The 25,015-nt window shown below is 37.6% G+C and overlaps 1 protein-coding gene across 3 annotated transcripts in view; it reads right to left on the bottom strand.

Annotated features, from left to right (window-relative positions):
- The window catches only part of LOC145283625 (catenin alpha-2-like), a 214,834-nt gene extending 210,798 nt beyond the window's left edge, over nucleotides 1–4,036 (bottom strand). Inside the window, exon 1 of one of the 3 annotated variants that reach the window (XM_080132578.1) lies at nucleotides 3,667–4,036. The gene's annotated coding sequence lies outside the window, so the exon portion shown is untranslated. The remainder of the gene's footprint in view (nucleotides 1–3,666) is intronic. The other 2 variants (XM_080132575.1, XM_080132576.1) reach the window with 2 other exon arrangements.
- Nucleotides 4,037–25,015: the final 20,979 nt, after the last annotated feature.

Genomic DNA, 25,015 nt, shown 5'->3' on the forward strand with positions numbered 1-25,015 from the left:
ACGTAAGCCTGTATTATTTTAATTATTTTTTTTTCAATGATTATATATTGTTTTCTTAACCAATTGTAATTCTGTATTAATATTAATAAATAATGGCGCTAAAATTTTTTTTCAAAGAATAAATTGTCAGTAGTATAATTAATGAATTTAATTAACTTTTATGCATTTTTAAATGAAGGAAGGAGGGTCTTCGACTCAAAAAATAAAATAAAATAAAAAGTCTCTCGGTATACCGGAATAAAGACATAAATTATGTCTAATTTGTCCTTTCATACATATTTCAATTTTGCCGCCAGTGTTTATTTTGATACGACGAACGAGTCTCGTTCTAACCACTGATATATTTTTGGATAATTATTACTTTTTTTGCAAAAGGTAAGTACATTTATTGCATTAATTCATTATCTTACGACTATAACTTAATACTTAACTTGGAAATAATACCAGAAGACTTATATTTTTATTGCCAAATAAATGTAAACGCGATTTTTGTCATGAATTTTTACGTGAAATCTAGAGTTTTCAGATTTGAGATAAAATTATTCCATGTATTTTTTTTTTTATTTCACACACTGTTTTTTCTTTGAGAAATTAACTTTAAACTATAATCTTTCAAATACAATAAAAAGTACTCGAAAATTAAAAAATTATTATGATTAACCGGCGTTAAAAACCATACCCCCTACCGAAGCAGCCATTAATTGACCGTACCTAGTTTGTTTTATTTATCGTTTCATGATAAAACAAAAAGTGGTTTTATTTGTTTTCGTTTTTCGTTTCATGCTTAGTGACTTCCATTCCATATTTAAGTAAACCGAATCCATTTCTGGCGTCTAAACTTTGCATACAGAATTTTTGGACATAACATATATTGGTTCAGGCTTACTTACTCATTTGTGACAGACTTGCGTGAAAAATTTAATATATAAAAGGCACGGTGTCTGTCTGTCTGTCTCCATATTTTCAAATTATCTCTTCCAAAACGAAAAGTCGCAGATTGATTGGATTTTTATGGACCGTATTTTATGGGTCTTTTCGCCGGTTAAAGAAGTTTTTAAGGGGCCAAGAAAGAGTTAAAATTGAAAAATCGTTATACATTTTGTACATTCTTCATCATTTTTTTTTTTTAATCAGTTCATATGCATGTGACGTTTATACAGTGGTAACGTCACCAGCTTTGAATGCTACAGTTTTGCTTTCGGTTTCGATTCTAGCTGATGGCACACAAATACTTTTTTTTTTTGGACAAATTAAAATACCATATTTAAGCGTATTTTATGATCGGGCAAAGCTGGACGCCCCTGCCCCTCTCCTGTTAAATATTAATATAAGAGGCAAGTATTTTAAGTTACCGTAAATATCGGTTTTGAGCAAAGCAAAGCACTAAGCAGTCATCTTGATTAATCAAGTAATCCTAGTTACAAAATTCCCACTGTTTACTATGCTAAAATCACAATGACTAATGTATACCTATTAACCCTTATCCTCGAGTGGCCTCTGGGCCTTGATAAGTGGTGACACCCATGTAAAAAAAAAAAAGTACCTAACGTAGACAAGTGTCTAAACAAAATGGCCACTTTGCTAGAAGAAATATTTATAGTAACTTCAAATGCTATTATTTTTGTTTTTATGTAAATATGCCAGAACTAAATATAAATTTCGAACAACTAATTTCTTAACGTGAACTCGTCTGATTGTTTAAAAACCGTGAAGGCGCAGGTGTTACAGTTTTAACCGGCCTTTGTGGCCCGCATCAAAGTGTAGCATCTGTTGTTTACCTGTCTTTCATAAAGAGTATGTCAATACTTCTAGGCATTTAGCTCTTTTAGGATGGGTGCGTTTTTACCTGTCGCGAGCCCTTATCTAGGCGTGGGTGAGGCAGCTAGATCCCTCCCCTACCTTTTTCAAAATATTTTAACTTTGCTATTGTGTGAGACAATAACACCTGATGATCAATCGAGGATTAATATCATGTTTTCTTCACTTACAAAGATATGTTAATCTCTATGCAGAATACGAACCGTGCTGAAAGGACGTTATTTAGAAACCCATTCTTAACATGGGTAGGGGAGGTGTACGTACGTGTGATCATCTGTACTTTCACCCAACAACAAAAACATCATTAAAATTGAATTTAACTTGAAAATCCTATCTAAAAAAAAATAGCACAGTCCGTATTCTGAATAAGTAATTCCGTAACAGTTATTTCTATTTTTTAAAAAATCCCTTAATTCGGTTGGGTTTTGTTTTCCTGGATTTTTTTTTTTTTTTAATAATTTTATTTACTTTCCCTTTCTTCATGTTTGTAAGGGAAATATGGAAAAAAAGGTATTACATTTACAGAAAACAAGAAAAAAGTACATTTTTATCTTTAAAAAACAAAAAAATACTAAATTTTAATTCGATCACGTGTAGTTATTTTTGTTTATTTGGCGGTTCGGTTCACCTAATTTGATAATTTCATGTTAAATTTTTTTTTTTTAATTAAAAATTTCGATAAAACGGTGTTAATTCATCAAACTAATCCGACGATGCCCAGTTTAAGGACTTAGACAGAAATAATTAAAAATTTACTCTTGTTTACATTTTTTTTTTTTTTTTTCATTTTTAAAATTAGCTCCAGCTTTCCCTTATTTATTTTTTTTCAATACATATTCGATTAATCGTAATTCAATGTGTATTTATTTATCGAACTTACGTATAGGCAAGAAACAAAGACGATATTTTTGTCCGATCGTTTTATTCATAAATAAATAATATACCCAATATTACAAGTAAATACATATGATGATCGATTTATTATTTATTTCATAAAAAATAAATTTATGAATTACTTCCTTATACGAGTTACTGTTTTTTGAAATTACAAAAAGATGTCCACTATTCCTGTGTCCAGGAATTTAAAAAATTCTACTGGCAAAACAAAATATATATATACACACAAAGTTATAGCTGTTTGCTTCGGCGTTGACAAACTGTATTAAAAAAAAAAATAAAACAGGTTTAATATTATAAACTTTATATTATAAAAATATGAAAATAAATTTAGAGAAGAACTAAACAAAATTTACACCTGGCAGTAAAAGAGGAAGTCAACAAAATAAAAAAGGTGTGTTTAAAAATGAAATGCCCAAGATTAAAACCTACTTATAAGTTATATTTAATAATATTTTGGGGGAAATAACGTTTAAAGTAATATATATATAAGAAAAAAAATGAATAAATGCAAACTTTGTTTATATTTATTTTCAAAGAAAAGAACATCTTATCGTAATAATCAACACCTCTAAAGAAAGGCGGAACTTCGTTTAATTAATTGCTATGAGAGAAAAATAGGAAGAAAAACAAGGTTGCTTATGCATTTATGTTACCGCGCTATTTTTTTTTAATAGTATTCAAGTTAAATTCAATTTTTTACGATATTTAAATTTTAAATAAATTTTACGATATTAAATTAAAATTGTTAAGCAAAAAAGTAGAAAATAGTTACTAAACAGCCTTCCTTCATTAAGTTAAGAATGGGTTTAACGTTATTATTTCAGTGCGGTAACATAAATGCACAAGAACGGAAAGGGGGTCCATTATTATTATTATTAAAGGAACAATAGAAAAACAGTTTATTAAACGCAATTTTAAACGATTACAAATAAATAAATTTACAAATACCTGATAGAGACAAGAGTCAGGATCTTGACGTATGGCCACTGGTTGTAGGTTTTAAAAGGCGAGCTCTTGCCAATCGGAGAGTTTTAAGCGTGTAAACATAAATACAAATAAGTTTGGAGCAAGAAAAGAAATCAGTTACACGACAGCTTTTGGTTTGTTTTTAGTTTGTTTTTTTTTAACTTGGGTAAATAAGAACGATATATTTTCTTTTCGTGATTGTTTTTATTTTTTTTTCTTTTCCTAAGAAAAAAAAAAGACAAATTAATGGGAGGGGAGGGGAACCTGTTAAGCGCTTTCGTATGAAACCACCGCGGGTTGGCGTGAAGGTTCCGTCCTTATTTCTTTCTTTTATTTTATTTTTCTTTCTTTCTTTTCTTCTGTCTTTCTTTCTACTCCTACTCCTCACCCTACTTCTTCTCCTCCCCCTCCTTTTTTCATTCACTAAATCTTTTTCTCTACGACTACTACGAGGAATTTATTGCGAGAAGCGTTTTATTTTTTACACAGCTTCATATTGCGAGTTATCTTATTTTGTTGGTAATGATATACAGAGGAATTTTAGATCAGGGAGAAAAAAGAATAAATAGGGAAAAACGTAAATTTATACAAATCACTGATCGACAAATACCCAAAAAGACAATTTGGTTTTAATCACGTGACTGTTTTGTCCGTAAAAAGCAGTCCTGACTCCTGCAGTCCTGTCCTGCACCTGCACTCTTTCAGTCCCTATTTACTTTCCTCCTTACTTGTAATTCTTACACAAGGTTTGTTTCATATCCAAAAGATACTTCTCCAGTAGAGAAATATTTCTTCTCCCCTGACTGAGGACAGATCGGATCAGTGTACTTTCGTAGTACACTTAAGTCGAGGTTCCAACCTCGACAATCATTAAGACAGAAACTGGACCATTTCGATGGCCTTTTACTTCAGCTGTCAAATGCAAAATGTTGCGTAGACCTAGGTCTGGCAAACCCTCCCAGGCCTTGCTTCCCGACATTAGAGAGGAGTAGGTTTATCGCTTGTTGTCTGGGGCGCCCTCACTGGGGAATGTCGACGGGGCTTCTCAGACTTATTTTTTTATAGGGCCAGAGCGAGAGCGCTTTCAGCGCTCCTCTCCTCCTCCTCTTGGGGCGCTGGCCCATTTTCCCAACTTCCAACTGTGTCACATTCTCTCGCGGTGGGAGAGTGGTAAATACTGACCTGATACTTCATTTTGAGCTATATATTTTTTATTTTCATGAAATGTTAAAAAAAAAAAAAACAGTAAAAAAATATTAGGCGCAAGGGCAAGGCCACTCAAAAATTAGGGAGGTAGTCTTTGGTCATCACTCATCCTCATCACTGTACTTTTGGGTAGTCTAGCTAGGTTCACATTCTCCCTAATACCGCAAACACACGGGGGGGGGGGGGTCGTCATACTTAAGATTTCCGAATCAAATTGTTTTGTTTGTTTTTTTGTTGTTATTGTTTTTTGTTTGTTTTTATTAAATAAATAATAAGTTTGGTGCAAGTCTATAAATGGTCCACAAGTAATCTTTTTTACTATAAAAATCTGAAAAAAAATCTTTATAATGTATGTACTTGTCACTGCATGAATATGCCATATTCCAAAAATTACGTAAATCGATCAAGTAGATTTTTTTATTTAAGAAAATCAAATATTATGAGACATTTTATCGAAGAAAAACTTCACGCCATCTTGTTTTTGAATGATTTGATACACTGCTAGCGACACCTATTCGGAATGTTTGGAATATAAGATCAGCAAGGGGCAGACAATCGATTTTTCACGCTATAGAAAAAATAAACTTGGAAAATTAAGACATTTATAAGTTTTTGAGGATATTGAAAACGAAAATAACGTTTAAAATTCCAGCAAACGAGTAGTTTCCAAGATATAAAGAAATGTTAGTTTAAAGAACGTGGGGGATCACTTTTCTATAATAATTTAACGTATAATGATCACCCACTTTATGGCCACCACTAGTGTAAAACGAATTTGTGCTGCTGAAATACACATTTGCCGAATTTTTGTTGGAGTAGCGTCAACGTATGGGTGCTCAATTTACGTAAAATTCTTCATATCTTGGAAACTACTCATTTGCTGGAATTTTAAACGTTATTTTCGTTTTCAACATCCTCAAAAACTTATAAATGTGTTAAATTTCCAAGTTTTTTTTTCTATAGCGTGGACAGTCGATTGTCTGCCTCTTGCTGATCTTATATTCCAAACATTCCCAATAGGTGTCGCTAGCAGTGTATCAATCAAAAGCAAGATGGCGTGAAGTTTTTCTTTGATAAAATGTCTCATAATATTTGATTTTCTTAAACGAAAAGAAAACGGAAGGAAATATTCTTCTAATTTTTTTTTTTTTTAACTTTTATTTACATATTTTGTAAATTGGGTAATATATATTTTGTTTTGTCTTTATTTAATAATATAATTTCGTTTGTGTGTACAAATATATATATATATATATATATATATATATATATATATATATATATATATATATATATATATATATACACACACACACACACTAATGTTCTATCACATATATTGAGCATTTTCATCTGGTTAGCATTATCCTATGAATATTAATTTTAATATTAATATTTATGTTCTGTTCAAGTTTCCAAAACCATTCAATTTGTAAACTTTAATTTCTGAACTATTTATATTAGTGACCTGGCAAGGCCACAGGAAAAACAATCGAAGCAGAAAAACTGAAGCTGGCCTGCAGGACACTATAGATACAAATGTAGGCAAATTTGTTCATATTTTATTGTTTGAAAATATAGGCTCTTTTTACCAATTGTCCTAAAATTTTAACCATACAATAGTATCATACTCTTCAAAAGGCCTGCAAATTTTCGTCCCATGGAATCAAAGATACGAGTCTTTCAATAATCAATTTGGCTATCAGTATAGATATATCACCTTTATTGGAAATTTTATAAGTTCCAAATCTCAGCAAGTATTGATCGGAATTTAACAAATGAAAACTTATTGGAAAGGTAATGATGGGAATTGTGTTGTGGGCTATGTGACATTTGTCCTTAAGATCGCACATTAAGGGCATCATCCATCATCCAGAGCCTATTTTTGGCACTTTTTTACAGCTATAAAATGTTGCAATCATGTGTTTTCCTAGTTTTGCATATGAATTAGAAAATATCTGATATTTCCCCAAAACCTCTGGCTTTGATGGAGGGGAGACTAAAACTTGCTGCTATGGTTTCAAATGATCTGAAATAACAGCAAGGGGAGACTTGATTCCAAATATTTCTCATATACTATATATCTCCTATATTGGAAATAGGGTACGATTATGAATATCTCCAGTATCAAATGATCCTTATATACTGTGAAATTTACTTTGTGTATGAAAACCAAAGAGGGGAGATATAAGATATGAGAAATATTTTAAATTAAGTGTCCCCTTGCTGTTATTTCAGATCATTTGAAACCATAGCAGCAAGTTTTAGTCTCCCCTCCATCAAGGCCATTTTGCCAGCTGTGAACTGAAATCATGTTTTAAATTTAGTGAATACGCTATGCAACTGTTTGAAAAAAGTGGAACATCGAGAGAATAATGGATTAACAGAATGAAAGAATGTGACGATTGGAAAAGGGCCAATCAGTATTTTCATCGAAATTAAGTTGTGGTGAATAGAGAAAAAGAGTAACAAATAAACTGAAATTATCCCAGTCGTTGGTGGCAAAGAATTACTATTAAATAATGGCTACAGTTAATGATGGAACTGTGTGAGGAGAAAGTCTTGAGGGAGTAAGTATTGTGTTACCTTCTCTGCGTGATGTTTGGAAGAGTAAATTTTGCTGGAATTCATAGAGGAAGATACAATACTGGTTATAAGGAAAGCGTAATATCTGGAAAACTTGCTCCAAATATAGGGAGCTTGTGTGAGCATATCGAATTTTTATGTGTCATCTGCGTTTTCGAAGATATGCTCTCTTTTTTTTAGAAGGATAAAATTGTTATTATTTTATTATATTAGAAATAGCTAGCTGGACCCATGTACTGGTGTTGCCCATTAGAAGTATGACACAAGTCTGGAGAGTTATTATGAAGTTCCTTATCCCCGCTCTGTAAACAAATTAAACTATGGTTGTCAGCCCTGGAAAATGGCGGATACTGGCGTCCATGTCCCAAATGAAACCATCTGGCTTCTCCAGTAGGGCATTGTCTGTGGAAACTACTGACTGCCATTATCAGCACTGGGGATTACTGGTGAGTAGTGTTGGTTTGGAAAGATTACTATTGGTAGGTACTGGCTGTGTTTGCAACTGGCAGTCAGTGGTGGGTATGATTAGTATCAACCTCCATTTGACTGGTGTGAACTGAAATCGTTCGTTTACAATGTACGAGAATTGTTGGGCACTGGCATCCACTAGTTCTCTTTGGCAGACAGCAATGATCACTGGCAGTTGGTGCTGTTTAGAGGCAGTTGCTTGCATTTGCTAATGTTTACTGCTGGACACTGGCTGCCTCCCCAACTGTCAGTGCCTGTTCACAGTAGTCACTGTCGACCATGATCAGTATCAGCCTCCATTAGACTGCTTTTAAATGAAATTGCCTTCATTGACGAGCACTGATGGTCATTGGAATTTTGGTCATTATCAGTCACTATGAATCATGATCAGTGTCGAGTCGCATTTGACTTCAATATTCGTGCACTGTTATCCATTGTATGCTAGTGGCAGACACTGTTGGACACTGGCGGTTAAGGCGGTGATTAACAGTGAATTTCAGGTTATTATTATCACTATTTGGCAGTGGCATGCAGTGGCAGGCACTGCTGTTCCAAAACGATTGTTGCTGTTTTAGATAGTAATTGCAGTCTTGATGTGAATAATTAACTTAAATATAAGGATAGATTTATTTGTTGAAAAATGTAGGAACTGTATTTTATTATGGAGAATGCATTATTTCCTGTGTATTTTGTATAAGAAAACATTGTAAGAAACAAACGTTGATGCATTATAAATTGATTAAGATCTAGTTTTAAAATGAGTTCATTCTTTGTTTATTCAACATAGTTTTTTCTTTAGTGCATTTAAGAAAAACTATCGATGATGTGAGTAGTATGTATCGAAATATAAATATTTATTGCTGAAATTGCATAGTGTAATTAGGTTTCTTTTAGAAAAAAAATGCAAGAACTGGCTAATCGTTGGATGTGTTGCAATCCGAACAGATGAATGTAATGCCAAAAATAAAATGTGACGGCGCTATCATGGCAAGAATGCATATGCTTTTAGTGTCATTGTTGTCGATGTATAAGTGTTGGTATGCAACTTTGTGGGCGAACCGTTTAGTGATCAGACAAAAAATGTGTGTAATAGTTTTCGGTTAGCGGGATGCCAAGTTTTAAATTCAATCAATAAGCTATGTAAACATTTGGAAAAAGTGGAACATTGAGAGAATAATGGATTAACAGAATGGAAGAATGTGACGATTGGAAAAGGGCCAATCAGTATTTTCATCGAAATTAAGTTGTGGTTAATAGAGGAAAATAAACTGAAATAATCCCAGTCGTTGGTGGCAAAGTATTACTATTAAATAATGGCTCCAGTTAATGATGGAACTGTGTGAGGAGAAAGTCTTGAGGGAGTAAGTATTGTGTTACCTTCTCTGTGTGATGTTTGGAAGAGTAAATTTTGCTGGAATTCATAGAGGAAGATACAATACTGGTTATAAGGAAAGCGTAATATCTGGAAAACTTGCTCCAAATATAGGGAGCTTGTGTGAGCATATCGAATTTTTATGTGTCATCAGCGTTTTTGAAGCTGTTTTCTCTTTTTTGTAGAGGGGAAAAATTGTTATCATCAATTATATAAAAGCGAAAATGTGTGTTTGTGTCTGTGCTTTTTTTGTATGTCCGGCAACGGCTTTTTCTTGGGGGGGGGGGTACCATGTCTTACAACTTTTTATATACTCCTTATGCAATGAGGAATTATTATATAGTGAAAGAGTGGTTGTACCGAAAACCTTGCAGAAAAAAAATCTTTTATTTGACGACTTTTATTTTATAAAATTCCCGCTATTCTGTCTTCTTGCGTGTTTGTTTGTGTTTTTCGTATAGATAAAGCGAAAATAATCGAAGAAAACACAATTCCCTGGCAAGAGTGTCAGGGACGTCCAGAAAGCAATAAACTTTGATCAATGTGGGGAAAACCATTCGTATCAGATAATTGCTATTCATTTTGACACTCCCCTTTTAGTGGAGGAGCTCGTTTTCTCAAACATCTTGGGGAAACAAACAAATATGCAGAAACTGGCTTGCAGCCAAAATTAAGTGCGTAATTTCATTCCCGTATGGTGTGATGTTTGACCTCGTTAAATTTTTTTTTTTTTTTTACATGGGGGTCACCACTTATCAAGGCCCGAAGACCACTCAGGGATAAGGGTTATTGCGTGTACAGTAATCAATGAGATAGTATTGTAGTAATCATTAGTATTGGGGGTTTTGATAGAGTGTCTTACTTAAGGGGGCGGTTTGTCAGGAGTTTGTTTATGTTGGACTTGAAGATGTCCAAGTTGTAGTCAGGTGGGAAACAGGCTAGCGGCAGAGAGTTCCACTGGCGTGCAGTTCTAAGATAGAAGCTTTGCTCATGGAATCTATGTTTGGATTTAGGCACAGATAAAGAGTGGGGAAAATTATTGACAGTAGTTTGAGCCAGACGGGTGTTTCTCGTGAAAGATTGGCGAGGGGGGACCAGAGATTGGAGCTCAGACGAGCACCTGCCATGGAAATAGCGATAAAACAAAGACAGGCTTGCAACGTTTCTTTTGTGGGAAAGAGGTTGCAGGGAAGAGAAAAGGGCATCCCCCACTAAACCACAAAGTCTATTTTGTACTCTGTCAAGGCAGGATAGGCTGTTTTTAGCAGCTCCTGCCCAGATGTGGCAGCAGTACTCTATCCTTGGACGTACTTGGCTTTTATACAGGTAGAGAATTGCATCAGTAGTGAGATATCTTCTGGAGCGGTAGAAGAATCCCACCATTTTTCCAGCGTCCCTGGCAACAGATTTGATGTACGTATTCCATTTCAGATGAGGAGTAAAGGTCAAACCCAGAAGCTTGTCAAAACATGGAGCCTCACCAAGACGAGAGCCATCTATTTCAATTGATGCCAAATGGGGATCAGAGCGTTGATAATGTAAAAATAGAAGCTTGGTTTTGGATGCATTAAAAGTGGCCAGCCACCTCTTCCCCCATTGTACCACGCGCTCAAGTTCAGAGGAGAGAGAATTAGAGAGAACTTTGTCATTTACGGCCTTTGATATGTTGCCATAGATGGTCGTGTCATCAGCATAGATGTCAACGAATGATTTAAGTATGTGTTTTGGGAGATCATTGATGTAGATCAGGAAGAGAGTTGGGCCCAGGATGGACCCCTGGGGAACTCCAGCATTAATACTGTGGGCCTCTGATTTCTGCCCATCAACCACTACTCTTATGAACCTATCGGAGAGAAATGATTTAATGATTGAGAAAACATTTCCAGTGATACCGTAGCTGGAAATCTTGTGAAGTAGGCCCTTATGCCATACCTTATCGAAGGCCTTCGATATGTCAAGAGCAATTGCCCTGGAAAGGAAACCTTTGTCAAGAGATTCACTAATCCTGTGTGATATAATCGTTAGCACATCTGCTGTAGATCTTGCAGAGTGGAAACCATATTGCATGTCACTAAGAAGGTTGTTTCTGTTGAGGTGGTTAGCTACTTCTTTATTTAATATGGATTCCAACAACTTACTCATGACACACAGGAGACTTATTAGTTTGTACTGAGAGGGAGATGATTTTTCACCTGAATTCTTAAATACAGAACATACTGATGAGGTTTTCCAGGTGTTGCGTTGTGTGCACTCAGTCTATATAACTGCGTGGACAAAATGGTCGCCGGACAAGTTTACCGACGAGTGTATATTTGGAATGACAACTAAAAGACTCGATTGTTTACAAAAGAATTCGAGTTTATTTTAACAATCTTTCTTTACACTTTTGTGTCGATTGTCACGGACTCCACTAGCGAGGAGAGAGGTGTTGTTAGAGATAGGTGGCATGGTGGGGGTGTTGACAGATGACAGACTTGTTTCTCACCGCGTCGGCTGCTACTCTCTTTTGTAAAACCAAAACATCTTTGTTTATATTGGTATCGGTCACGTTTCTCTAGCCGCAGCTGCGAATGTCAGCTGCATTCCGATCTGGTCATAAAATATTTGTTATTATTTTGATTAATTCAAAGCATAATTGTCCCAATAATCCACAACCGTTGTTTTCGATTGTAGGCCAATTTCCTTTTGTTTGTTTGTTTGGCCTTGAAACAATTATGTGTGTCACTAGCTCAGGTGACGCTCGTGTCCAACATTCAATGTTGGCATGGTTGAAACGTGACCCTCACATCACGTTCTTGGCTTGCCTCTCCAATTTATTCACAGCCTGTCCCCTTATTATACAACACAGGGTGTTGGAAAGCACTTCTCCTTAAGGCAACGCTTAAACAGTTTTGTAAGTATGGCGGCAAGTTCTGGTTGGAGCTTTTTCAGCACTATAACTGGAATGCAGTCAGGGCCAGTTGCTTTACTGGAATCAAGGTTCTTGATTAGCTTGGCGACATCATGCACAGATATTTGTATGTAGTATAGCGTGTTGTCTGTTATAGGAGGAAATACAGGGAGTTGATAGTCATTGTCGCATAGGGTAGAATTAGCTGCAAAGTTCTTGGCAAATAGTCTGGCCTTGTCGCATGCTCAGGTCCATTGATGATAGTTGGGATAGAACGCACACTTCTGTTCAAGATCCTGTTTGCTATTTGCCAGAACTGGTGGGAACCAAGCTGCTGCTCAGCTACTTTGGATTTAACAGACTGAGCATATAGCTCTCTTGCATGTTTTATTACTCTTTTACAGTGGTTGTTGGCAGTCCTGAAAGCAGCTTTAGTCTCAGTACATCTAATACGTTGGTAGATATGGAAAAAGTGATTTCTGTGCGCGATGGCAGCAGCACATTCAGGAGAGAACCATGGCTGGCTGTTAGGTTTTTGTTGGAATTTTTTAAATGGTATGAATCGGTCTATGCCTATAATTAACCATTCGGTCAGGTCTAATACTATAGAGGACACATCCTTTTTAAACATGGAATGCAGAGATAGGTCAGATATGAATGTACGGAAGCTATCCCAGTCAGCCATAGAGTATCGATATACAGTACGGTGGAGAGGTACGTCTGAAGACTTATTACATTTCATTTTTCTCTTAACTGCTACAACAGAGTGGTCAGAGGATCCCAGAAGAGATAGAATGGAACATGAACACAGCTCAGGGGAAGTTGTGAGGAAAAGGTCTAGAAGGCTTGCATATTGACCGGATGTATCGGGCACACGGGTGGGTTCGTGAACAATCTGAGTGAGGTCATAGGCAATGGCAAAATCGTGACAAAACCTCCCCTCATCATCGGTTTTATTTGAGTGGGTCAGCCATTCCACATTATGGACATTGAAGTCACCGCAAATGTGAATGTTAGCTGAAGGATGAGCAGACAGGATGTGGTCAATTTTCTCAGGTATGATCTTAAAGATAGTAACGCCACTGTTGTGGGGGCGATAGAGGGCAAATATAAATGCAGTGGTGTAAGCTAGTGCAACCCGAAGGGTCTTCTCTGGAGATATCCCTACCACATGGAAAGCCATCTTTGATGTAGGCACATATTCCATGATCATGGCGATCTTGGGGGTCAGATTTAGATGTTAAGTTGGAGTAACCTTTAATTATATATTCGTCTAGAGAAGTGGTTGGCCCTATGCCAGTTTCACTTAGAAAGAATATGTCCGGTTTTGTCTCCTGTAATTGTGTTGCAACCTCTGGAAGGTTGGAACGTAGACCCCTGATGTTGGAGAAGGAGACCTGGTAGTAGGGGTCTACGTTGGTGGATGGGGTTCTAGGTTTATTCATGTTTCTTTTTTTGAGATTTGTCATGATTGAGGTTTGGGGGTTTGTTGAGCAGATCGGTAGACTTGGTTGGAGCAGGACAGAGAGGGAAAATAAGAGAGAAAAAGACAAGAAATTTTCTTTTTGCACCTGTGTGAACTCATTCACTTAACTTTTTAATCGTTTGATTTGAATGGTTCTCACTTCCTCTGCCCTCTTAGCGTCGCAGTAAGGTTTCACATTTTCTTTCACTTTCTTTTTTGTCCCAAGGCTTCAGGTTCGAGCCTACCTGCCTACAAAAACTTTTTTTTTCCTACATACACACATACAAACACCCGGGCAACGCCAGGCACTCCTACTAGTCTATATATATATATATATATATATATATATATATATAAAAGGCAAAAGTGGCGCGCGTGTATTTGTCCAGCAAAATCTTTTTTTGCCGGGGTTCTCGGGTGGGGGTGTACTATTCTTTAGAACTTTTTATATACTCTGTAGATAATAATATCTACGATTTGGAGAATGATCACTGTCTCAACATTTATTTTGAGCGAGTTTTAAAAAACAAAAACTGGTTTTCAGTGTTTGTTTGTCTTTTTCGTATAAATAAAACAAAACTGAATCAAAAGAGCTCGCTGGCCTTCATGGCCGGCCCATCTTGAAGCCAATCAGCTTTAATCAATGTGGGGAACGCGCAGTTCCGTAAAGTAAAATTTAACAAATAGCCTCTCAGCTAGCTGAGTGTGTGTTCCATCCTTCCCTGATTAGGAAGCCTCCAAGATCCACACCCCCTCTTTCTTGCAATTTTTGTTTTCACCCCTCCTCTAAATTTCACTCATCTTGGAGAGAAAGAAATACAAACTAACCCCCATTCCTTACCCACAAAATTTTCTTTTCTCCATTCACCCCCATCTAGAGGGCATCCCCACTTAGAGACTGACCCGCAGAAGCCAGGTTCCTTTTACAAACCTAGTGGAACGGGCAGTCTATCAACTAGACGGGGTTGGGAGGGTCCTACTAATCCCCCCTCTCTTTCCCCCCCCCGCCCTCGACACAAAGAATTATTGTACCATTTTTATTGTTATCTTTTTTTTGTTTTTACACGTCAATAAAAAATATTTTTAAAATTGGGAGTTAAGTAGGATGTCCCCCAGTATGAAAGGGTGAATGTGATATTATGGTGAAAGATACTAGCTGGGAGAAACTTTTGATTTTGTTTAGTTCTGGAGTGACAAGGATGACCAACGACCCCCACAATCCCCCCCCCCTTTTGAGTTGGCCATGTGCCTAAGTTTTTTGTTCATTGTTGATTTTCAATGTATTTTTAACATGAATAAAGGATTTAATATCTCAATTGTGGGGAATAAAAATAAATAAGGAAAGACACGTTTTCTTCAATATTGATTTTCCTTTTTTTGTTTACTTGCTTCCCCATGAGGTCAAAGTTAGACCCAAGGTCGGTTTTTAATGTGGGCGGCGGGGGGGGGGGGATCAGCTCTCCAAAACGGGGCACTCTGGTTAGTAACAAAATTAAAAAATGTATCAGTCATGAAGGATTTTTCCTTCACTAACCACGACCCAAAATGTGAAGTGTAGCATCAGAACAGATGTTACACTTTGATCCTAGCCCAAAGGTCAAGAACCCTTTTTTTTTATTTATTTATTTTTTTTTTTTACTTGCCTCCCCACGAGGACAGAGTTACATACAAGGTCGGTTTTTAATGTGTGTGTGTGTGTGTGTGTGTGGCGGGGGGGGGCAGCTCTCCCAAAAATGGCACTTTGGTTGGTAACAAAAATAAAAAATGTATCAGTCATGAAGGATTTCTCCTCCACTAACCAAGACCAAAAAAGTGAAGTGAAAAGAGTACCTATTTACTATGCCTCCCCACGGGACAGAGTTAGACACCAGGATCGTTTTTTAACGTGGAGAAAAGGTACAAAAATAAAAAATTGTCTCAATCGTGAAGAACTGATCCTCCACCGAAAGAGAACAAGAAATGGAAGTGCAGCATCTGAAGAACAGATGGTATTTATTTGCTCCCCCACCGAGCAAATTAGGCACAAGGCCGATTTTTAATGTGAGGAGTGAAGGGAGGGGGAAGGGAAAAAGGGGACCAGCTCCCGAGAGGTGGGAAATGGGAGCTGGTTAATGGTCAGGCATGTGGGGTTGCCCCCACATCTGGTCTTTGCTAGTCATAGCTAGTCATAGCTTGCAGTATCTGCCGGAACAGATACTACACTTTGATCTTGACAAAAAGGCCAAAGAGTAGAGTGCAGTATCAGAACAAATACCATACTCTGATCTATGCCTGAAGGCCAAGAAACCTTTTTTTCTATTTTTTTCAATATTGACTTATTATTATTATTCTGTAAGAATACTGATTTATTATTTTTGTATGAAAAATAAGTTGCACTTGTGCATTGCTTCAATGTTGCCTTATTTTTTCATTTTTTAATCGTTTTATTCGTCACGGCTACATTTTTATTTCATTTTTTCTGAGGTCGCATTTTACATATACCAATGTAAGCCACGTTATATTGTGGTGGCCATGTTGTCTATATTTCGACATATGACCTACAATTGTCAAGATAACCGAATATTTGAATAACTGTGTACACTCATGTTCATTGCTTTAGTGATTGGTTTATGATCAGTATAGAGGGTAAAATTCCTTCCCTCTAGGAGATGTCGTATGGATAAGTAAATTGCCAGGAATTCGTGGGAGAAGATGCTGTATCTCCTTTAGGTGTTGGTTAGTTTAATTGAAAAGAAAGCTATCAGTTTCCATTCCGTGTTCACCAGTTGTTCGACTCTGACGTCAGATGCATCTGTCATGATGGGGTCGTTTTCTATGAATGAAAGTTTTGTGAAATTAACCAGGGCCGTCTTCACTGTTTCGAAGGCTTGTAGAGCGTCTCCTTGAGAGTAACGTGTCTATTCTTCGGCTCAATTATGTTTGTTAAGGGTAAGAGTATGGTAGAGCAGTTGGGTATAAACCTCAGTAGAAGTTTATCATACTGACGAAACATCTTGTCTTGTTGATGACAGCATTGGGCATTCCTTGCCTGTCAGTATGTAAGCCTTCTGGATCTTTTTCTCACAACTTGTCCTAAGCTATGTTCATCTTCCATTCTGTCTCCTCTGAGATCTTCCGACCACTTGGTTGTATCAGTTAAGAGAAAAATGAAATGTGATAAGTCCTCAGACGTACCTCTCCATCGTACAGTATATCGATACACTATGGCTGACTGGGATAGCTTCCGTACATTTATATCTGATCTACCTCTGCGTTCTATGTCTAAAAAGAATATGTCCTCTAACTGACGGAATGGTTAATTGTAGGTATAGACAGACGCATACCCTAAAAAAAATCCAGCAAAAACTCAACAGCCAGCCATGGTTCTCCCCAGAATGTGGTACTGCATTGCACAAAGAAATCACTTTTTCCATAGCTACTAACGTAATAGATGTACTGAGACTAAAGCCGCTTTCAGGACTGCCAGAAACAACTGTAAAAGAGTAATAAAAAATTCAAGAGAGCTATATTCTCAGTCCATTAAATCCAAAGTAGCTGAGCAGCAGCTTGGTTCCCACCAGTTTTGGCAAATAGCAAAAAGGATCCTGAACAGAAGTGTGTGTTCTATCCCAGCCATCATCAATAGATGTGAGGTCATCTCATCAGCATCAGACAAAGCCAAACCATTTGCCAAGAACTTTGCAGCTAATTCGACCCTATGTGACTAGGGCCATTAACCCCACCCCTATTTCCTCCTATAGCAGACAACACGCTATGCAACATACAAATATCTGTGCATGATGTCGCCAAGCTAATCAAAATACTTGATTCAAAAAGTAACTGGCCCTGACTGCATTCCAATTATAGTGCTGAAAAAAATTCAACCAGAACTAGCTCCCATACTTACAAAGCTGTTTAAGCGTTGTCTTAAGGAGAATTGCTTTCCAACACCCTTGAAATTCTAATCAGTAAGCCCGGCATTTAAGAATTCTGGTGATAGATCATCTCCCTCTCAGTACAGACCAATAAGTCTCCTGTGCATCATGAGTAACTTGCTGGAATCCATATTGAATAAAAAGTAATCAACCACCTCTGCAGAAATAACCTTCTTAGTGACATGCAATATGGTTTCTTTTCTGTTAGATCTTCAGCAGATGTGCTAACAGTTATAACTCATAGGATTAGTGAATCTCTTGATGGAGGCTTCTGTTCTAGGGCAATTGCTCTTGACATATCAAAGGCCTTTGATAAGGTATGGCATAAAGGCCTACTACACAAGATTTCCAGCTGCGGTATAGCTGGAAATGTCTTCTCAGTTATTAAATCATTTCTCTCTGATAGGCTCATAAGAATAATGGTTGACAAATGGAAATCAGAAGCTCACAGTATTAATGCTGAAGGCCCTCAGGGGTCCATCCTGAGCCCAACACTCTTCCTGATCTACATCAATGATCTCCCAAAGCACATACTTAAATCATTTGTTGACATTTATGCTGACGAGACAACCATTTATGGCAACACATCAAAGACCATAAATGACCAAGTTCTCGCTGATTCTCTCTCCTCTGATCTTGAGTGCATGGTACAATGGGGGAAGAGGTGACAGATTAGTCTTAATGCATCTAAAACGAAGCTTCTAGTTTGACATCATAAACGTTCTGATCCCCATCTGGCATCAAATGAAATGGATGGCTCTCGTCTTGGAGAAGCTTCATGTTTTGGCATGACCTTTACTTCTGATCTTAAGTGGAACATGTACATCAAAGCTGTTACCAAGGTTGCTGGAAAAATGGTGGAATCCTTCTACCGCTCCAGTAGATATCTAACTGCTGATGCAATTCTCTATCTATATAAAAGCCAAGTATGTCCAAGGATGGAGTACTATTGCCACATATGAGCAGGAGCTGCTAGAAGCAGCTTATCCTGCCTTGACAGAGTACAAAATAGACTTTGTAACTTAGTGGGAGAGGCCCTTTTTCTCTTCTTTGCAACCTCTTTCCTACCAAAGGGACATTGTGAGCCTGTCTTTATTTTATCGTTATTTCCATGGAAAGTGTCCGTCTGAGCTCCAATCTCTGATCCCTCCTCGCCAATCTTTCACGAAAAACACCCATCTAGCTGAAACCACTGTCAATAATGTTCCCCATTCTTTATCTGTGCCTAAATCAAAATGTAGATTCCATGAGCAAAGCTTCTTTCTTAGAAGTGCACGACTGTGGAACTCTCTTCCGTTTGCCTGTTTCCTAGCTGACTACAACTTGGTTGTCTTTAAGTCCAACATAAACAAATTCTTGATGAAGCGCCCTCTCAACTAATCAAATTTACCAAATTTCCACTACTAACGATTACTACAATATTATCCCATACACTCAATAAACCTTATCCTCGAGTGGCCTCTGGGCCTTGATAAAAGGTGACTCCTATATCAAAATAAAAAACAAAGGATTAAGTTAAGATCCAGGTAAACTCGCACCGCATACCGATGTTGAGGGTTAGCATTTTGGTATCAATCATAGAATCATTCGCTACTTGGAGTTTGAATAAGGTGACTTTCACATTCTTTTTGTCCATTGGGGGTATGATGCTTATTGTTGCGCCCATGTCCACTAAAAACCTCATGCCATTTTGTCTATCAGAGATGAAAAAGAAGCGGCATAGCGTGTCTTTCCCGGTGGCTTTTGCCGCTTTTATCTACCAGTTGGCTAGTTTCTCGAATTGGGTTTGGCTGTGGCTAGCTTGCAGGGTGGCTTGCATTTTCTAATAGATGATCCGAAGATCTGGATACCAGCATAGATCCGGGTTCTTCTGCCGATCTCTGCTCATGCTTTGTTTGCGTGGGCGTCTGTTATCGAAGAAGGGCTCTGAAGTTCTTCAACAGCGCGGTAGAAGTAGTTGCATATCCTGGAGTTGTTGTTGTAACTCAGCCACTGTCTTCTCCAGGTTGCTGTGGTTGGAGTGGGGGGGTTGCTCTTGGACTGCACATATGCTTTGGTCTAACTTCGCAGCTATTCGGTCTGCCGAATCGGCTAGCTGGTCTGATGGTGTGCTATCTTGCATGGGTGCCAGGATTTGTGTCACTGTGGAAGGTATTTGTCCATCAACAAGCCACGCAGGATGGAATCGGCTATGAAGTGTTTACCGAACTGGCTCCTCATGAACTGCAGGAGTTGTGACGGGGTTCGGTCTCCTCTGGTAACGTGAATGAACAGTTCCCTGAGTAGGTCTTCATTTGACCGTCCTGTATGCTTGAGTCGTGTGTATGGTCCGTGGTCAGGGACGTGTATGTCAGCCACTTCGTCAACCACGGAGGTGGGAGGTAATGCTTGGACCATGTTGACAAATTTCGATTGCTTGGATGTGATCCATCTGACTGGGAAGATCGCCTCTAGCTGGAGGAACCAATTCTTGGTATTATTTTCATTGAATGTTGGTAAGTGCATCAGAGGCAGAGCAACGCTCATGGGGGAATCGTGGTTGGCGTTGTTGCTAGTCATCTTGTTTGATTGTGTAACTCATGTCGGGTCACCACTTGTTGCAGGACTAATAAATATGTTAACCCCTCAAACTGCAGAAATATAAAAAGTGAGTTAAACACAACCAAAGCAAAGATGACCAAGGCGGATATTAAATTTATATAGAATTTATTTTCTCGAAATAGAAAATAAATAGAAAAATTATCTTCTGCAGAAATGGGATGTGTTCGTTGAAAGCAGGTCTTTCAGCAGGGCTAGTAGTGGTAGGTTTGGAGTCCGCAAGCAGGTTACGTCTGGCTAATCAGTAATTAAGGTAATGGCTGGGAGTCAGTTGAAAGCTGGGAAGTTTTCCTTTAGAAAGGCTGTGGCCTGCACGTGATGAGACTGTCTAAAAACTGAGTTGACCTGAAAATGTGCAGAGGTGTCGTTAAATGGACAATTGTAGTATTGTTGGTGCAAACGACGAGTAGCAAGTGTAGCAAATACGCTGAGAATATAAGTGTGTGTATTGTTGCTGTCGGGTTGACTACTGCCTGTAGAGTCGTCTGTTGAAATGGTTGTCTGAGCATGCGGGGAGCTGCTGTGCCTGCTAATTCCGAGATGCTGACTGACGAGATGGAGAAATCATCGTTTTTTTATAGCAATTTCGACCTGGAAATCAGCTCCAGATTCAACTCAGAAAATCTGCTTTTTTGCACATTTTGATTAGATAGATAGTCGATAGCCTCTGTCACGTTAGGTGTCTCCACCTACGTCCACCAAAGAATGGGTTTGGTCGGGTTAGGGCAGGGGGGGGGGGTCAGAGGCTAACGAAATATTTTTGTTTTCTATACAAAAAAGGGTATGTAAAGGCGCATGTGTGAGAGGCAAATTTTACGCATTTCATCTCGGAGAGTCGAGGTGTTGACATCTGGTTGGTGAGTAGATATGTGTTGCGCATTATTATTGTTTTTAGTTTAGTAGCCCACACCATTGTTTGCTAGGGGCACGGTGAGGCTACGATAACATACTTCAATTTTATATATCTTATTGCACAATAAAAATAATTGAATTAAAACAAAAATCATTTTTCTTATTTTGAATTATTTAATCAAATAAAAATTCTATCTTTTTACTTGATTAATTAATTAAAAAAGTTATTCCAGCAAATTGTTTTAAATGTAGTAAGCAAGTAAAAAAATGGAATTTTACTTGACTACAATAATTCGAAATAAGAAAACTGATTTATGTTTTAATTTAATTATTTTTACTGTGCAATAATAATAATAAAAAATATAAAATAAAAAAAAATAATTTATAATAATTTTATACTAAAATTTAAAAAAAAAAAAGTATTTTCAAGTTAAATTTAGTTTTTACAATGTTTTCGTTTATTAAATTATTAGGTAATTTGCTAGAATCATTGTAAGATGAATGATCGATGGGGTAACCAATCCATAATCGGGATGTGTCAATTTATAGGATTGAGGTTCAGTGTTGCTATTTTTATTGACGTCGGGAGTCAGCAATTGTAGGAGTGTATTCATGGGACCATTAAAGGTAAATTTAACGAGATCGTTGACTAATAGAAAGGACTCGCCAATCCACATCCTTACATAAAAAAAATAAAAATGAACGCCACTCGACAAAGAACACCAACCAAATCACTGAATTAATATAAAATAAACAATATTTATTTACGTGTTAGGAATATTAATTTAAATTGTCCAAACATATATGTTTGCTTGTGTGGAATATTCATAATGAAGGATTAATGAAATGAGAATTTTGTGAGACTAGCATGAGGCTTAAAATTATGGATTTTCTACTGACGAGGGCTTTAAGTCGAGAGAAACAGTCCATAGCGAATGCGTGTGTATTTGTGTGTGTTTGTGTGTGTGTGTGTGTGTGTGTTCGTATCATGTGAGCAGTAGTTTAAAATAAGATTCTTTCAAAGGAGATTTAATCCTCGCTCGATGTTGTAAATTGTCATTCTGGAAATTAAAGTCCATCCTGTCACATGTAAAATCATGATGGGGATTTCAATGTCTCCCACAGATGGAGTTTACTTGAAAATGTGTCGAACTTGGGAAATTGATGAGTAAACTGATTTGAGTTTGGCGGGCAAATCTTTATATATAGCCTTTTTCGAACATTTCAGCCTGTTTACTGTATTTCTACGGGAGGGAGGGTAACATAGTTCCTTTTCTTTTATGTGTGTGGTGGTCGCATTAGAACATCGTGTTCCTATGCGTTCTTCATACATGTAGGTGTTTCAAATAGGTGATTGCCATGAAATGTTCCTGCTGGGCATTTATTCCGGCTGGGCATCATTCCTCTCCTAGACGAGAAGTCGATCTTAAGAGAAAGAACAAAAATGCTGCAAGTATTTCACTGGGTGTCGGTAGCAAATTGGAGTGAACGCTTTACGTGTGCCGAATTTGGTGGAAGTTGTAACACTAGATAGCACAGTATTGTTAGATGTGGCAGTAGTTAAAGAATCTGTCTCACTATGGCACTGCAGCCTGTATTGTCGAAAAACGCTTTCTTCACTCAATCAATGCTGATCGAGTCATGTCTGCTATTCTTATCTATCACAAAATGTATCGTAAAAACCAACAATGTAGCGTTCGCTAAGTTATTTTTTTAAACTGAGAAAGAGGGCAATTCATGTTCGCTTAATGCAATCCCTTCATTCCTTTTTTTTTTATTCTGAAAAAGATCAGTTAAGGGCTGTGCCAATTCGACGCAGCGAGGTAAGAATTGTCTGTAAAAATCAATTAAACCAAGAATTCCAGTAGTTTACACTGAGAAGTCAGACCGGGGTAATCAACGTTAGATAGAACCTTCTTAGGCAGGGGACGAATGCCCTTCTTGTCAATAACATGACCAAGAAAAGATAATGACGAAACTCACATTTGTTAGGATTGATGATCATGCTGTATTCTAATAGTTTGTGAAAAACTTGATTAAGGTGTTGAATATGTTCATCCGTAGATGAGCTTGCTACTTATAAGTCATTGATGTATGCATACACAAAAGGCAATCCACCCGTGACTGCGTCTATGAACTGTTGAAAAGCCTGGGAAGCATTCTAATGAATTCCAAAAGTCTGAATGGAGTAGTGATGGCGGTCTTGGGGATGTCTTTAGGGTCGACAGAGATTTGATTGTATGCGTGCACAAGGTCGATTTTGGAGAAAATTGATTTTCTATTGAGCGAATTAGAAAAATCATGTAAGTGAGGGATCGGATAGTAATCCTGTATTGTTCGGGTGTTAAGTGCCCTATAATCCCCATAAGGGTGCTTGTCACCCAGTGTCTTCTTGAGCGCCATGTGGAGCGGTGATGACAAGTTGCTTTGAGATGGACGAATGATCCAGCATGTGTTGGAACTCTTCTTTAGCTACCTTTAAGCGGTTGGGTCGGAATCTGCAGAGACGTGCACTTACAGGTGGACAGTTAGTCTATATTATATGATGCATGACATCATGGTTGACAGATCAGCCATGTAATCAGGTCACGTAATGTTTGGTAAATATCGAAGTATTTTAGTGTATGTATCTTCCACATTTTTTAATATCGCTGGGTTTATTTTTGCCGATTTGCTGATTCTGCCTTGCACTGATAATCTGGGATTGTTATCCATTATCCTCCCACGTTTGACGTCGACAAGTATGTGAAAACAGTGTAGGAAATCTGACCCTATAATTATGAATAGGAGTATCCCACCATAAATACCCACTGAAATGTGTGTTTCAAAACTAGGTCTAATGTCATCAATTTGTGACCGTAGGTTGGAATGGGGGAGTGGTTCGCAGCTTGTAAAGGAACACTTTCTGTGTTCGTCATTCCTTTATTAGTATGCTTGGAATTACGCTCACTTCTGCTCCCATATCAATGAGAAAATGTATGCCGGAATTCCTGTCAATGAAGTAGAAGGTGTGATGTGTACAAAGTCAGGCAGGGGTGTCAGTCGGATTTTGTGTTAATATCATAAGAAGAGTAGTTCAAAATAAGATTGTTTAAAAGAAGATTTAAATCCTTACTCGATGTGGTAAGAATTAAAGTTCATCCTATTGCATGTAAAATCATAATGGAGGTTTTAATGCCTTCTGCAGAGAAAGTTTATTCAAACACGTGTCGAACTTGTGAAATTGAAGAGAAAACTGATTTGATTTTGGCAAGTAAATCTTTATGTACAGGTGTGACGTGATCGTCCCAGGGAGCGACTGGGCTCCCTACTGGGGGGGGGGGGCCTGAGACTCCTGAAACACTGGAGAATGCCGGGCAGATATGATTGTTTTATTCTTTAAGTATCGTTGTGTGCCTGGGCAACGGCAACCCACCCTGCTGAGAGAAAGATTGGATTTATAAATGCCATTGTTTTATGAAAGTGACAACTTAATGTCACTTTAAGAGACGTAACGAAAACATAATTTCGTTTCTGATGCCAACGAGTGATGAAATGGGTTGTTTGGACTTTGAGTGCAGTTACCAGACTGATGCCTGCGATCCACAGGTGCAATCAAAGGAAGATGGGACCTCCCCTGAGGTGACGAAACTAGTTGTGATTGGTCCAGGAAGCGGCCTTGGCCCACACTTCACCTCACTATATGAACAGTTCCCCGCTGCAAAACCGGCAAAATCGAGCTGAGACTTTGAGAGAATCAAGCACAATCGAAGTGTTGTCATCCCACATCCTTCCACCACCATACCGAGAGAGAGAAATTAATCTATTGTTATTTTTTGACTCAGTGGAGTCTGTCAAAGTCAACATTGAACTACGGACAATTGTATATAAGTATATATATTGTATATCTGATCGTGAATAGATAGCGAATTGAGTTTGTCTTTCTTTTGTTTGATTCCCTTCCAGCACGACAAATCAACAAAGCAGTGGCATATCAACCC

Source organism: Euprymna scolopes, chromosome 8 (genome assembly GCF_053919585.1).
Source record: "Euprymna scolopes isolate OS-2025 chromosome 8, ASM5391958v1, whole genome shotgun sequence".
Classification (NCBI taxonomy): Eukaryota; Metazoa; Mollusca; class Cephalopoda; order Sepiida; family Sepiolidae; genus Euprymna; species Euprymna scolopes.